General features: G+C 44.6%; 1 long non-coding RNA gene across 1 annotated transcript; it reads left to right on the forward strand.

Moving 5' to 3' along the window:
- The first annotated feature begins 6,760 nt into the window (after positions 1-6,760).
- On the forward strand, positions 6,761-8,580 carry LOC124029735. Its single transcript, XR_006837835.1, has 3 exons — positions 6,761-6,795; positions 7,064-7,152; positions 7,264-8,580. It is a non-coding gene; the product is annotated as an uncharacterized LOC124029735 (long non-coding RNA).
- The last annotated feature ends 3,397 nt before the right edge of the window (positions 8,581-11,977 follow it).

An 11,977-nucleotide genomic window follows, 5' to 3' on the forward strand; every position in this document is an offset into this window, starting at 1 on the left:
ACCTAAACCTCCTACCACACCTAAACACCCTACCACACCTAAACACCCTACCACACCTAAACACCCTACCACACCTAAACACCCTACCACACCTAAACACCCTACCACACCTAAACACCCTACCACACCTAAACACCCTACCACACCTAAACACCCCACCACCTAAACACCTCACCACACCTAAACACCTACCACTCTTAAACACCCTACCACACCTAAACACCTTACCACACTCTAAACACCCTACCACACTTGAACACTTACCACACTTGCAACCTTCTCCTACCACACCTAAACACCTTACCACAATTTAAATACCTTACCACACCCTAAATCCCTCTACCACACCTAAACACCTACCACACCTAAAACTTTCCTAAACACCTTAACCTAAATCCCCTACCACCACTAAAGTTTCTCCTACCACACCTAAACACTCCTACCACCTAAACACCCTACCACCTAAACACCTAACACCTAAACACCCTACCACACCTAAACACTTCCTACCACACCTAAACACCCTACACACCTAAACACCTCCTACCACACCTAAACACCCTACCACACCTAAACACCTCACCACACCTAAACACCTACCACTCTAAACTTTCCTACCACACCTAAACTTTCCTACCACACCTAAACACCTACTACACCTAAACACCCTACCACACCTAAACCTACCACCTAAACACCCTACCACACCTAAATACCTTACCACACTCAAAATCCTACCACCCCTACCACACTCTAAACACTCTCCTACCACCTAAACACCCTACCACACCTAAACACTCCTACCACACCTAAACACTCCTACCACACCTAAATCCTCTCCACACCTAAACACCCTACCACCTTCCTACCACATTTAAACACCCTACTATACCTAACCTTCTAAACAATTTGGAACTACCACACTCTAAACACTTCCTACTATTAACTACTAAAACTTCTACCTTACTACCTAAACACTCTAAATACCTTACTTCACCTAAATACCTTACCACTATTTTCCACATACTTCAAATTTTCTTACTCCTAAATACCTACACCTAAACACTTACCACACCTAAACACTACCACCTAAACACCTGAAACCTCTTCTACCACACTCCTCTAACACTCACCTCCTACCACCTAAACCTTCCTACCACACCCTGAAACACTTCCTAAACCACACTCTAAACACTTACCACACCTAAACCTTCCTACCACACCTAAACACCCTACCACACTAAATACCTAACACCTAAACCTCCTACCACCTAAACTTTCCTACCACAATTTAAACCTAAACTTTCCTACCACACCTAAACCTTCTCTACCACCTAAACACCTTAAACCACACACTAAACACCTTACCACACCTAAACACCCTACCACACCTAAACACCCTACCACACCTAAACCTCCTACCACACCTAAACCTTCCTACCACACCTAAACACCCTACCACATTTAAACACCCTACCACACTGCAACCTTCTCCTAACACCTAAACCTTCCTACCACACCTAAAACTACTATTCCTCCTACCACACCTAAATTAACACCTCCTACTAATTTAAACACCTAAACACCCTACCACACCTAAACAAACACACCTACCTACCACACTTCAAACCTCTCCTACCACACCTAAACCTCTCTGCACACACCTAAACCTCCTACCACACCTAAATCCCTCTCCTACCACACCTAAACCTCTCCTACCACACCTAAACACACTACCACACCTAAACATTCTACCACACCTAAACACCCTACCACACCTAAACTCTCCTACCACACCTAAACACCCTACCACACCTAAACCTCTCCTACCACACCTAAACACCCTACCACACCTAAACACCCTACCACACCTAAACACCCCACCACACCTAAACCTCCTACCACACCTAAACCTCCTACCACACCTAAACCTCCTACCACACCTAAATTTTTTCTCCCTACCTAAACACACCTAAACACCCCACCACACCTCTCCTACCACACCTAAACACCTACCACACCTAAACCTCTCCTACCACACCTAAACACCCTACCACACCTAAACCTCTCCTACCACACCTAAACCTCTCCTACCACACCTAAACACCCTACCACACCTAAACACCCTACCACACCTAAACACCCTACCACACCTAAACACCTCCTACCACACCTAAACCTCCTACCACACCTAAACCTCTCCTACCACACCTAAACACCCTACCACACCTAAACACCCTACCACACCTAAACCTCTCCTACCACACCTAAACCTCTCCTACCACACCTAAACCTCCTACCACACCTAAAGCTCTCCTACCACACCTAAAGCTCTCCTACCACACCTAAAGCTCTCCTACCACACCTAAACCTCTCCTACCACACCTAAACACCCTACCACACCTAAACCTCTCCTACCACACCTAAACCTCTCCTACCACACCTAAACACCCTACCACACCTAAACACCCTACCACACCTAAACACCCTACCACACCTAAACACCCTACCACACCTAAACCTCTCCTACCACACCTAAATCTCTCCTACCACACCTAAATCTCTCCTACCACACCTAAACACCCTACCACACCTAAACACCCTACCACACCTAAACCTCTCCTACCACACCTAAACCTCCTACCACACCTAAACCTCTCCTACCACACCTAAACCTCTCCTACCACACCTAAACACACTACCACACCTAAACACACTACCACACCTAAACATTCTACCACACCTAAACACCCTACCACACCTAAAACTCTCCTACCACACCTAAACACCCTACCACACCTAAACCTCTCCTACCACACCTAAACACCCTACCACACCTAAACACCCCACCACACCTAAACACCCCACCACACCTAAACCTCCTACCACACCTAAACCTACCACACCTAAACATCCTACCACACCTAAACCTCTCCTACCACACCTAAACACCCCACCACACCTAAACCTCTCCTACCACACCTAAACACCCTACCACACCTAAACCTCCCCTACCACACCTAAACACCCTACCACACCTAAACACCCTACCACACCTAAACACCCTACCACACCTAAACACACTACCACACCTAAACACACTACCACACCTAAACATCCTACCACACCTAAACATTCTACCACACCTAAACACCCTACCACACCTAAAACTCTCCTACCACACCTAAACACCCTACCACACCTAAACCTCTCCTACCACACCTAAACACCCTACCACACCTAAACACCCCACCACACCTAAACCTCCTACCACACCTAAACCTCTCCTACCACACCTAAACACCCCACCACACCTCTCCTACCACACCTAAACACCCTACCACACCTAAACCTCTCCTACCACACCTAAACACCCTACCACACCTAAACCTCTCCTACCACACCTAAACACCCTACCACACCTAAACACCCTACCACACCTAAACATCCTACCACACCTAAACACCCTACCACACCTAAACACCCTACCACACCTAAACCTCTCCTACCACACCTAAACCTCTCCTACCACACCTAAACCTCTCCTACCACACCTAAACACCCTACCACACCTAAACACCCTACCACACCTAAACCTCTCCTACCACACCTAAACCTCCTACCACACCTAAACCTCTCCTACCACACCTAAACCTCTCCTACCACACCTAAACACCCTACCACACCTAAACCTCTCCTACCACACCTAAACACCCTACCACACCTAAACCTCTCCTACCACACCTAAACCTCTCCTACCACACCTAAACACCCTACCACACCTAAACACCCTACCACACCTAAACACCCTACCACACCTAAACCTCTCCTACCACACCTAAATCTCTCCTACCACACCTAAATCTCTCCTACCACACCTAAACCTCTCCTACCACACCTAAACACCCTACCACACCTAAACACCCTACCACACCTAAACCTCTCCTACCACACCTAAACCTCCTACCACACCTAAACCTCTCCTACCACACCTAAACCTCTCCTACCACACCTAAACACACTACCACACCTAAACATCCTACCACACCTAAACATTCTACCACACCTAAACACCCTACCACACCTAAAACTCTCCTACCACACCTAAACACCCTACCACACCTAAACCTCTCCTACCACACCTAAACACCCTACCACACCTAAACACCCCACCACACCTAAACACCCCACCACACCTAAACACCCCACCACACCTAAACCTCCTACCACACCTAAACCTCCTACCACACCTAAACATCCTACCACACCTAAACCTCTCCTACCACACCTAAACACCCTACCACACCTAAACCTCTCCTACCACACCTAAACACCCTACCACACCTAAACCTCTCATACCACACCTAAACACCCTACCACACCTAAACACCCTACCACACCTAAACACCCCATCACACCTAAACCTCTCCTAGCACACCTAAACACCCTACCACACCTAAACACCCTACCACACCTAAACCTCTCCTACCACACCTAAACACCCTACCACACCTAAACCTCTCCTACCACACCTAAACCTCTCCTACCACACCTAAACATCCTACCACACCTAAACACCCCACCACACCTAAACACCCTACCACACCTAAACCTCTCCTACCACACCTAAACATCCTACCACACCTAAACACCCTACCACACCTAAACACCCTACCACACCTAAACACCCTACCACACCTAAACACCCTACCACACCTAAACATCCTACCACACCTAAACACCCCATCACACCTAAACCTCTCCTACCACACCTAAACACCCCCTAAACACCCTACCACACCTAAACACCCTACCACACCTAAACACCCTACCACACCTAAACCCCCTACCACACCTAAACACCCTACCACACCTAAACACCCTACCACACCTAAACACCCCACCACACCTAAACACCCCACCACACCTAAACTACTGTATATTAACATGTTACCTGCAGTATAACTATATAACTACTGTATATTAACATGTTACCTGCAGTATAACTATATAACTACTGTATATTAACATGTTACCTGCAGTATAACTATATAACTACTGTATATTAACATGTTACCTGCAGTATAACTATATAACTACTGTATATTAACATGTTACCTGCAGTATAACTACTGTATATTAACATGTTACCTGCAGTATAACTACTGTATATTAACATGTTACCTGCAGTATAACTACTGTATATTAACATGTTACCTGCAGTATAACTATATAACTACTGTATATTAACATGTTACCTGCAGTATAACTATATAACTACTGTATATTAACATGTTACCTGCAGTATAACTATATAACTACTGTATATTAACATGTTACCTGCAGTATAACTATATAACTACTGTATATTAACATGTTACCTGCAGTATAACTATATAACTACTGTATATTAACATGTTACCTGCAGTATAACTATATAACTACTGTATATTAACATGTTACCTGCAGTATAACTATATAACTACTGTATATTAACATGTTACCTGCAGTATAACTATATAACTACTGTATATTAACATGTTACCTGCAGTATAACTACTGTATATTAACATGTTACCTGCAGTATAACTACTGTATATTAACATGTTACCTGCAGTATAACTATATAACTACTGTATATTAACATGTTACCTGCAGTATAACTATATAACTACTGTATATTAACATGTTACCTGCAGTCTAGTAATTGTATTTCATGATCACTTGTTTATTTAAAATAAAAATATTTTGTCATGTTTCATTTGCTATATTTGTGACAAGTCTTCTACCCTCTACTCTCTATCTAATCTCCTAATCTCTACTCTGTATCTAATCTCCACTCTCTATCTAATCTCCTACTCTCTATCTAATCTCCTAATATCTACTCTGTATCTAATCTCCTAGTCTCCTACTCTCTATCTAATCTCCTAATCTCCTACTCTCTATCTAATCTCCTAATCTCTATCTAATCTCCTAATCTCTACTCTGTATCTAATCTCCTAATCTCCTACTCTCTATCTAATCTCCTACTCTCTATCTAATCTCCTACTCTCTATCTAATCTCCTACTCTCTATCTAATCTCCTACTCTCTATCTAATCTCCTACTCTCTATCTAATCTCCTACTCTCTATCTAATCTCCTACTCTCTACTCTCTATCTAATCTCCTACTCTCTATCTAATCTCCCACTCTCTATCTAATCTGTCTCCAGAAGGATGGAGGTATATCAACTCCAGTTTGTACTGCATCTCTATCTAATCTCCTAATCTCTATTGTATCTCCTACTCTCTATCTAATCTCCTACTCTCTATCTAATCTCCTACTCTCTATCTAATCTCCTACTCTCTATCTAATCTCCTACTCTCTACTCTGTATCTAATCTTCTACTCTCTATCTCCTAATCTCTACTCTGTATCTAATCTCCTAATCTCTATCTAATCTCCTACTCTCTACTCTGTATCTAATCTTCTACTCTCTATCTAATCTCCTAATCTCTACTCTCTATCTAATCTTCTAATCTCTATCTAATCTCATACTCTCTACTCTGTATCTAATCTTCTACTCTCTATCTAATCTCCTCATCTCTATCTAATCTCCTAATCTCTATCTAATCTCCTAATCTCTACTCTGTATCTAATCTCCTACTCTGTATCTAATCTGTCTACAGAAGGATGGAGGTATATCAACTCCAGTTTGTACTACATCTCTACTGAGACCACGTCCTGGGATGAGAGCAGACCTTACTGCCAACGGAAGGGATTGGACCTGGTGACCATAAACGGCAAAGACGAAGAGGTGTGTGTTTTGCCTGTGTGTGTGTTTTGCCTGTGTGTGTGTTTTGCCTGTGTGTGTGTGTCTTGCCTGTGTGTACGGAGTGTGTTTTGCCTGTGTGTACGGTGTGTGTTTTGCCTGTGTGTGTGTGTGTGTTTTGCGTGTGTGTTTTGCCTGTGTGTGTGTGTGTTTTGCCTGCGTGTGTTTGACTGAGCATCACATTCTAAGAGGCCAAATATTGAGAACAGAAAAAAAGTCTGATTCTACCATTTATGTTATTGTTCATCACTAGGACTTTCTCCTTGAAGTGGTCCGTGCAAAGAATTTGGATGTAGCCTGGATTGGTTTTTCTCCCAACAACACGAAGGAGATCTCTACACGGTAAAGACATTTCACCATCGATGGAAAAGTATGACGGAGGTTTGAACATTTAGGTCATGAAGAAATCCAGAATGTTTCTGATAATTAATTGTCAGTGTTTTGTTCTCACAGGGTGAAGAGAGGTGTGGGGCCAGAAGAAGGTGCTCAGGAAGAGGACTGTGCTAAGCTTACGGTATACGAGACACCTGCAGTGAAAGAAGTAACCGGGAGACAATGTGGGACAAAAAAATACTGTATTTGTGAAAAATACCTGGATGTCAAATACAATGTAAGCAAGAGAAACCGTTAACTGGTTCTTCTGAAAGGATTCTACTTTTTAAAATGGAGGGAACAACTGCTAGCTTCAACTCTTCCTTTTTAAATGGAGGGAACGACTGCTAGCTTCAACTCTTCCTTTTTAAATGGAGGGAACGACTGCTAGCTTCAACTCTTCCTTTTTAAATGGAGGGAACGACTGCTAGCTTCAACTCTTCCTTTTTAAATGGAGGGAACGACTGCTAGCTTCAACCTCTTCCTTTTTAAAAATGGAGGGAACAACTGCTAGCTTCAACCTCTTCCTTTTTAAAAATGGAGGGAACAACTGCTAGCTTCAACTCTTCCTTTTTAAAATGGAGGGAACGACTGCTAGCTTCAACCTCTTCCTTTTAAAAAATGGAGGGAACAACTGCTAGCTTCAACTCTTCCTTTTTAAAATGGAGGGAACGACTGCTAGCTTCAACTCTTCCTTTTTAAATGGAGGGAACGACTGCTAGCTTCAACTCTTCCTTTTTAAATGGAGGGAACGACTGCTAGCTTCAACTCTTCCTTTTTAAATGGAGGGAACGACTGCTAGCTTCAACTCTTCCTTTTTAAATGGAGGGAACGACTGCTAGCTTCAACTCTTCCTTTTTAAATGGAGGGAACGACTGCTAGCTTCAACTCTTCCTTTTAAATGGAGGGAACGACTGCTAGCTTCAACTCTTCCTTTTTAAATGGAGGGAACGACTGCTAGCTTCAACTCTTCCTTTTTAAATGGAGGGAACGACTGCTAGCTTCAACTCTTCCTTTTTAAATGGAGGGAACGACTGCTAGCTTCAACTCTTCCTTTTTAAATGGAGGGAACGACTGCTAGCTTCAACTCTTCCTTTTTAAATGGAGGGAACGACTGCTAGCTTCAACTCTTCCTTTTAAATGGAGGGAACGACTGCTAGCTTCAACTCTTCCTTTTTAAATGGAGGGAACGACTGCTAGCTTCAACTCTTCCTTTTTAAATGCAGGGAACAACTGCATTTTCCAAGAAGCAACTGTTAGTCATTCTAGTTAGGTTGGTGAGGGTACACACACAGGCAAAACACACACGCAAAACACACACACACACACAGGCAAAACACACACGCAAAACACACACACACACACAGGCAAAACACACACCGTACACACAGGCAAAACACACACGCAAAACACACACACACAGGCAAAACACACACGGTACACACAGGCAAGACACACTCCGTACACACAGGCAAGACACACACACACAGGCAAAACACACACACAGGCAAAACACACACATCTGCACCGTATATTAAGAAAAGTTAAAAGGGTAGTTTTCTGTGGTAGGAAAACCCCCCTGCATTGTTCCAATACGCAAAAGCACTTTCAGTCTATAAGCTTTCAATTTTATCCAGCCAGTTTTCAACTGAAGTCAATGGGCAGATTGATTATTTGTTTAAAGTCAACAATTAATATTTCACATGAATTCCACGTAAAAACAACAATTAGTAAAACATTGTGTTTAGACGGGGGGCTGACACAGCAGGGAAGGAACACACACACACACACACACACCATACACACACACACACCATACACACACACCATACACACACACACACACACACACACACACACACACACACACACACACACACACACACACACACACACACACACACACACACACACACACACACACACACACACACACACACACACACACACACACACACACACACACACACACACACACACACACACACCTTCAGCCTCTCTCAAGTCATTGGTGAAGGACAATCAGCCTCCATCTATACACAATGTTTGACTAAATGTTTTTTGTTTGACATGAAATTTTTCTTTCAAAAAACAAAAAAAGTTTAAAAAATCAATCTGTCCATTGACTTCAGTTAACTAGCTAACTGGCTAAACCTGGCACACAAACTGCAATGTTGATTGATGTTCAAATGAAATGTAGTTTGTGCTACAAGGGTAGGCAACCCTGGTGGGTTGAATTTAGCCAATCACATGGCTAAGATATATTTTATTAGTCCCTGTTATAGTCCAGGAACAGGGTTACCTTCCCTTGTTATATGTACAGAAGAGAATGTGAGGTATCATAAAATAATACCAGTTTTATTTTTTATATTTTTCATCCTGTAAATAAAAATCCTTTATTCTAATTATTTACGATACTATTGTCCTGTGACACCAAAAGTCTGAATGTGATTTAATAGTGGGGTGGCAGGTAGCCTGGTGGTTAGAGGAGGCAGGTAGCCTAGTGGTTAGAGGAGGCAGGTAGCCTGGTGGTTAGAGGAGGCGGGTAGCCTGGTGGTTAGAGGAGGCAGGTAGCCTGGTGGTTAGAGGAGGCAGGTAGCCTGGTGGTTAGAGGAGGCAGGTAGCCTGGTGGTTAGAGGAGGCAGGTAGCCTGGTGGTTAGAGGAGGCAGGTAGCCTGGTGGTTAGAGGAGGCAGGTAGCCTGGTGGTTAGAGGAGGCAGGTAGCCTGGTGGTTAGAGGAGGCAGGTAGCCTGGTGGTTAGAGCATTGGACGAGAAATCGAAAGGTTGCAAGTTCAAATCCCCGAGCTGACAAGGTACAAATCTGTCATTCTGCCCCTGAACAAGGCAGTTAACCCACTGTTCCTAGGCCGTCATTGTAACTGACTTGCCTGGTTAAATAAAAAGGTACAAATAAATAAATATGAATATCAACATGTTGTGATTTGTTAATTATAACATATAGAAATGTAGGATAAGGTTATGTAAAACACAGTGTAAGCATGCTGTAAAACACAAAATGTAACTTGTAAACTACAATGTATTTATGGAGGGGAAAATGATTAGCTACAATGTATTTATGGAGGGGAAAACGATTAGCTACAATGTATTTATGGAGGGGAAAACGATTAGCTACAATGTATTTATGGAGGGGAAAAGGATTAGCTACAATGTATTTATGGAGGGGAAAACGATTAGCTACAATGTATTTATGGAGGGGGAAAACGATTAGCTACAATGTATTTATGGAGGGGAAAACGATTCGCTTCAGTTGCTTGCTACGCCTCAGTCCTCTTGCCATTGTCTTACGACGTACGACAGCCGTCTGCAACTGGCAACGCATTGTCGCTTCAGAACGACGCCACCTGTTGGAAGACAATGGCCCTCAAACACCTAGTGGTTCAGCCCCTAGTGGTTCAGCCCTCAAACAACTAGTGGTTCAGCCCCTAGTTGTTCAGCCCTCAAACACCTAGTGGTTCAGCCCTCAAACACCTAGTGGTTCAGCCCTCAAACACCTAGTGGTTCAGCCCTCAAACACCTAGTGGTTCAGCCCTCAAACACCTAGTGGTTCAGCCCTCAAACACCTAGTGGTTCAGCCCCTAGTGGTTCAGCCCTCAAACACCTAGTGGTTCAGCCCTCAAACACCTAGTGGTTCAGCCCTCAAACACCTAGTGGTTCGGCCCCTAGTGGTTCAGCCCTCAAACACCTAGTGGTTCAGCCCCTAGTGGTTCAGCCCCTAGTGGTTCAGCCCCTAGTGGTTCAGCCCTCAAACACCTAGTGGTTCAGCCCTCAAACACCTAGTGGTTCAGCCCCTAGTGGTTCAGCCCCTAGTGGTTCAGCCCCCTCAAACACCTAGTGGTTCAGCCCTCAAACACCTAGTGGTTCAGCCCTCAAACACCTAGTGGTTCAGCCCTCAAACACCTAGTGGTTCAGCCCCTAGTGGTTCAGCCCCTAGTGGTTCAGCCCCTAGTGGTTCAGCCCTCAAACACCTAGTGGTTCAGCCCTCAAACACCTAGTGGTTCAGCCCTCAAACACCTAGTGGTTCAGCCCTCAAACACCTAGTGGTTCAGCCCCTAGTGGTTCAGCCCCTAGTGGTTCAGCCCCTAGTGGTTCAGCCCTCAAACACCTAGTGGTTCAGCCCTCAAACACCTAGTGGTTCAGCCCCTAGTGGTTCAGCCCCTAGTGGTTCAGCCCTCAAACACCTAGTGGTTCAGCCCTCAAACACCTAGTGGTTCAGCCCTCAAACACCTAGTGGTTCAGCCCTCAAACACCTAGTGGTTCAGCCCTCAAACACCTAGTGGTTCAGCCCTCAAACACCTAGTGGTTCAGCCCCTAGTGGTTCAGCCCCTAGTGGTTCAGCCCCTAGTGGTTCAGCCCTCAAACACCTAGTGGTTCAGCCCTCAAACACCTAGTGGTTCAGCCCTCAAACACCTAGTGGTTCAGCCCTCAAACACCTAGTGGTTCAGCCCTCAAACACCTAGTGGTTCAGCCCTCAAACACCTAGTGGTTCAGCCCCTAGTGGTTCAGCCCCTAGTGGTTCAGCCCCTAGTGGTTCAGCCCTCAAACACCTAGTGGTTCAGCCCTCAAACACCTAGTGGTTCAGCCCTCAAACACCTAGTGGTTCAGCCCCTAGTGGTTCAGCCCCTAGTGGTTCAGCCCCTAGTGGTTCAGCCCCTAGTGGTTCAGCCCTCAAACACCTAGTGGTTCAGCCCTCAAACACCTAGTGGTTCAGCCCTCAAACACCTAGTGGTTCGGCCCCTAGTGGTTCAGCCCTCAAACACCTAGTGGTTCAGCCCC

Source organism: Oncorhynchus gorbuscha, unplaced genomic scaffold (assembly GCF_021184085.1).
Source record: "Oncorhynchus gorbuscha isolate QuinsamMale2020 ecotype Even-year unplaced genomic scaffold, OgorEven_v1.0 Un_scaffold_7474, whole genome shotgun sequence".
Taxonomy (NCBI): domain Eukaryota; kingdom Metazoa; phylum Chordata; class Actinopteri; order Salmoniformes; family Salmonidae; genus Oncorhynchus; species Oncorhynchus gorbuscha.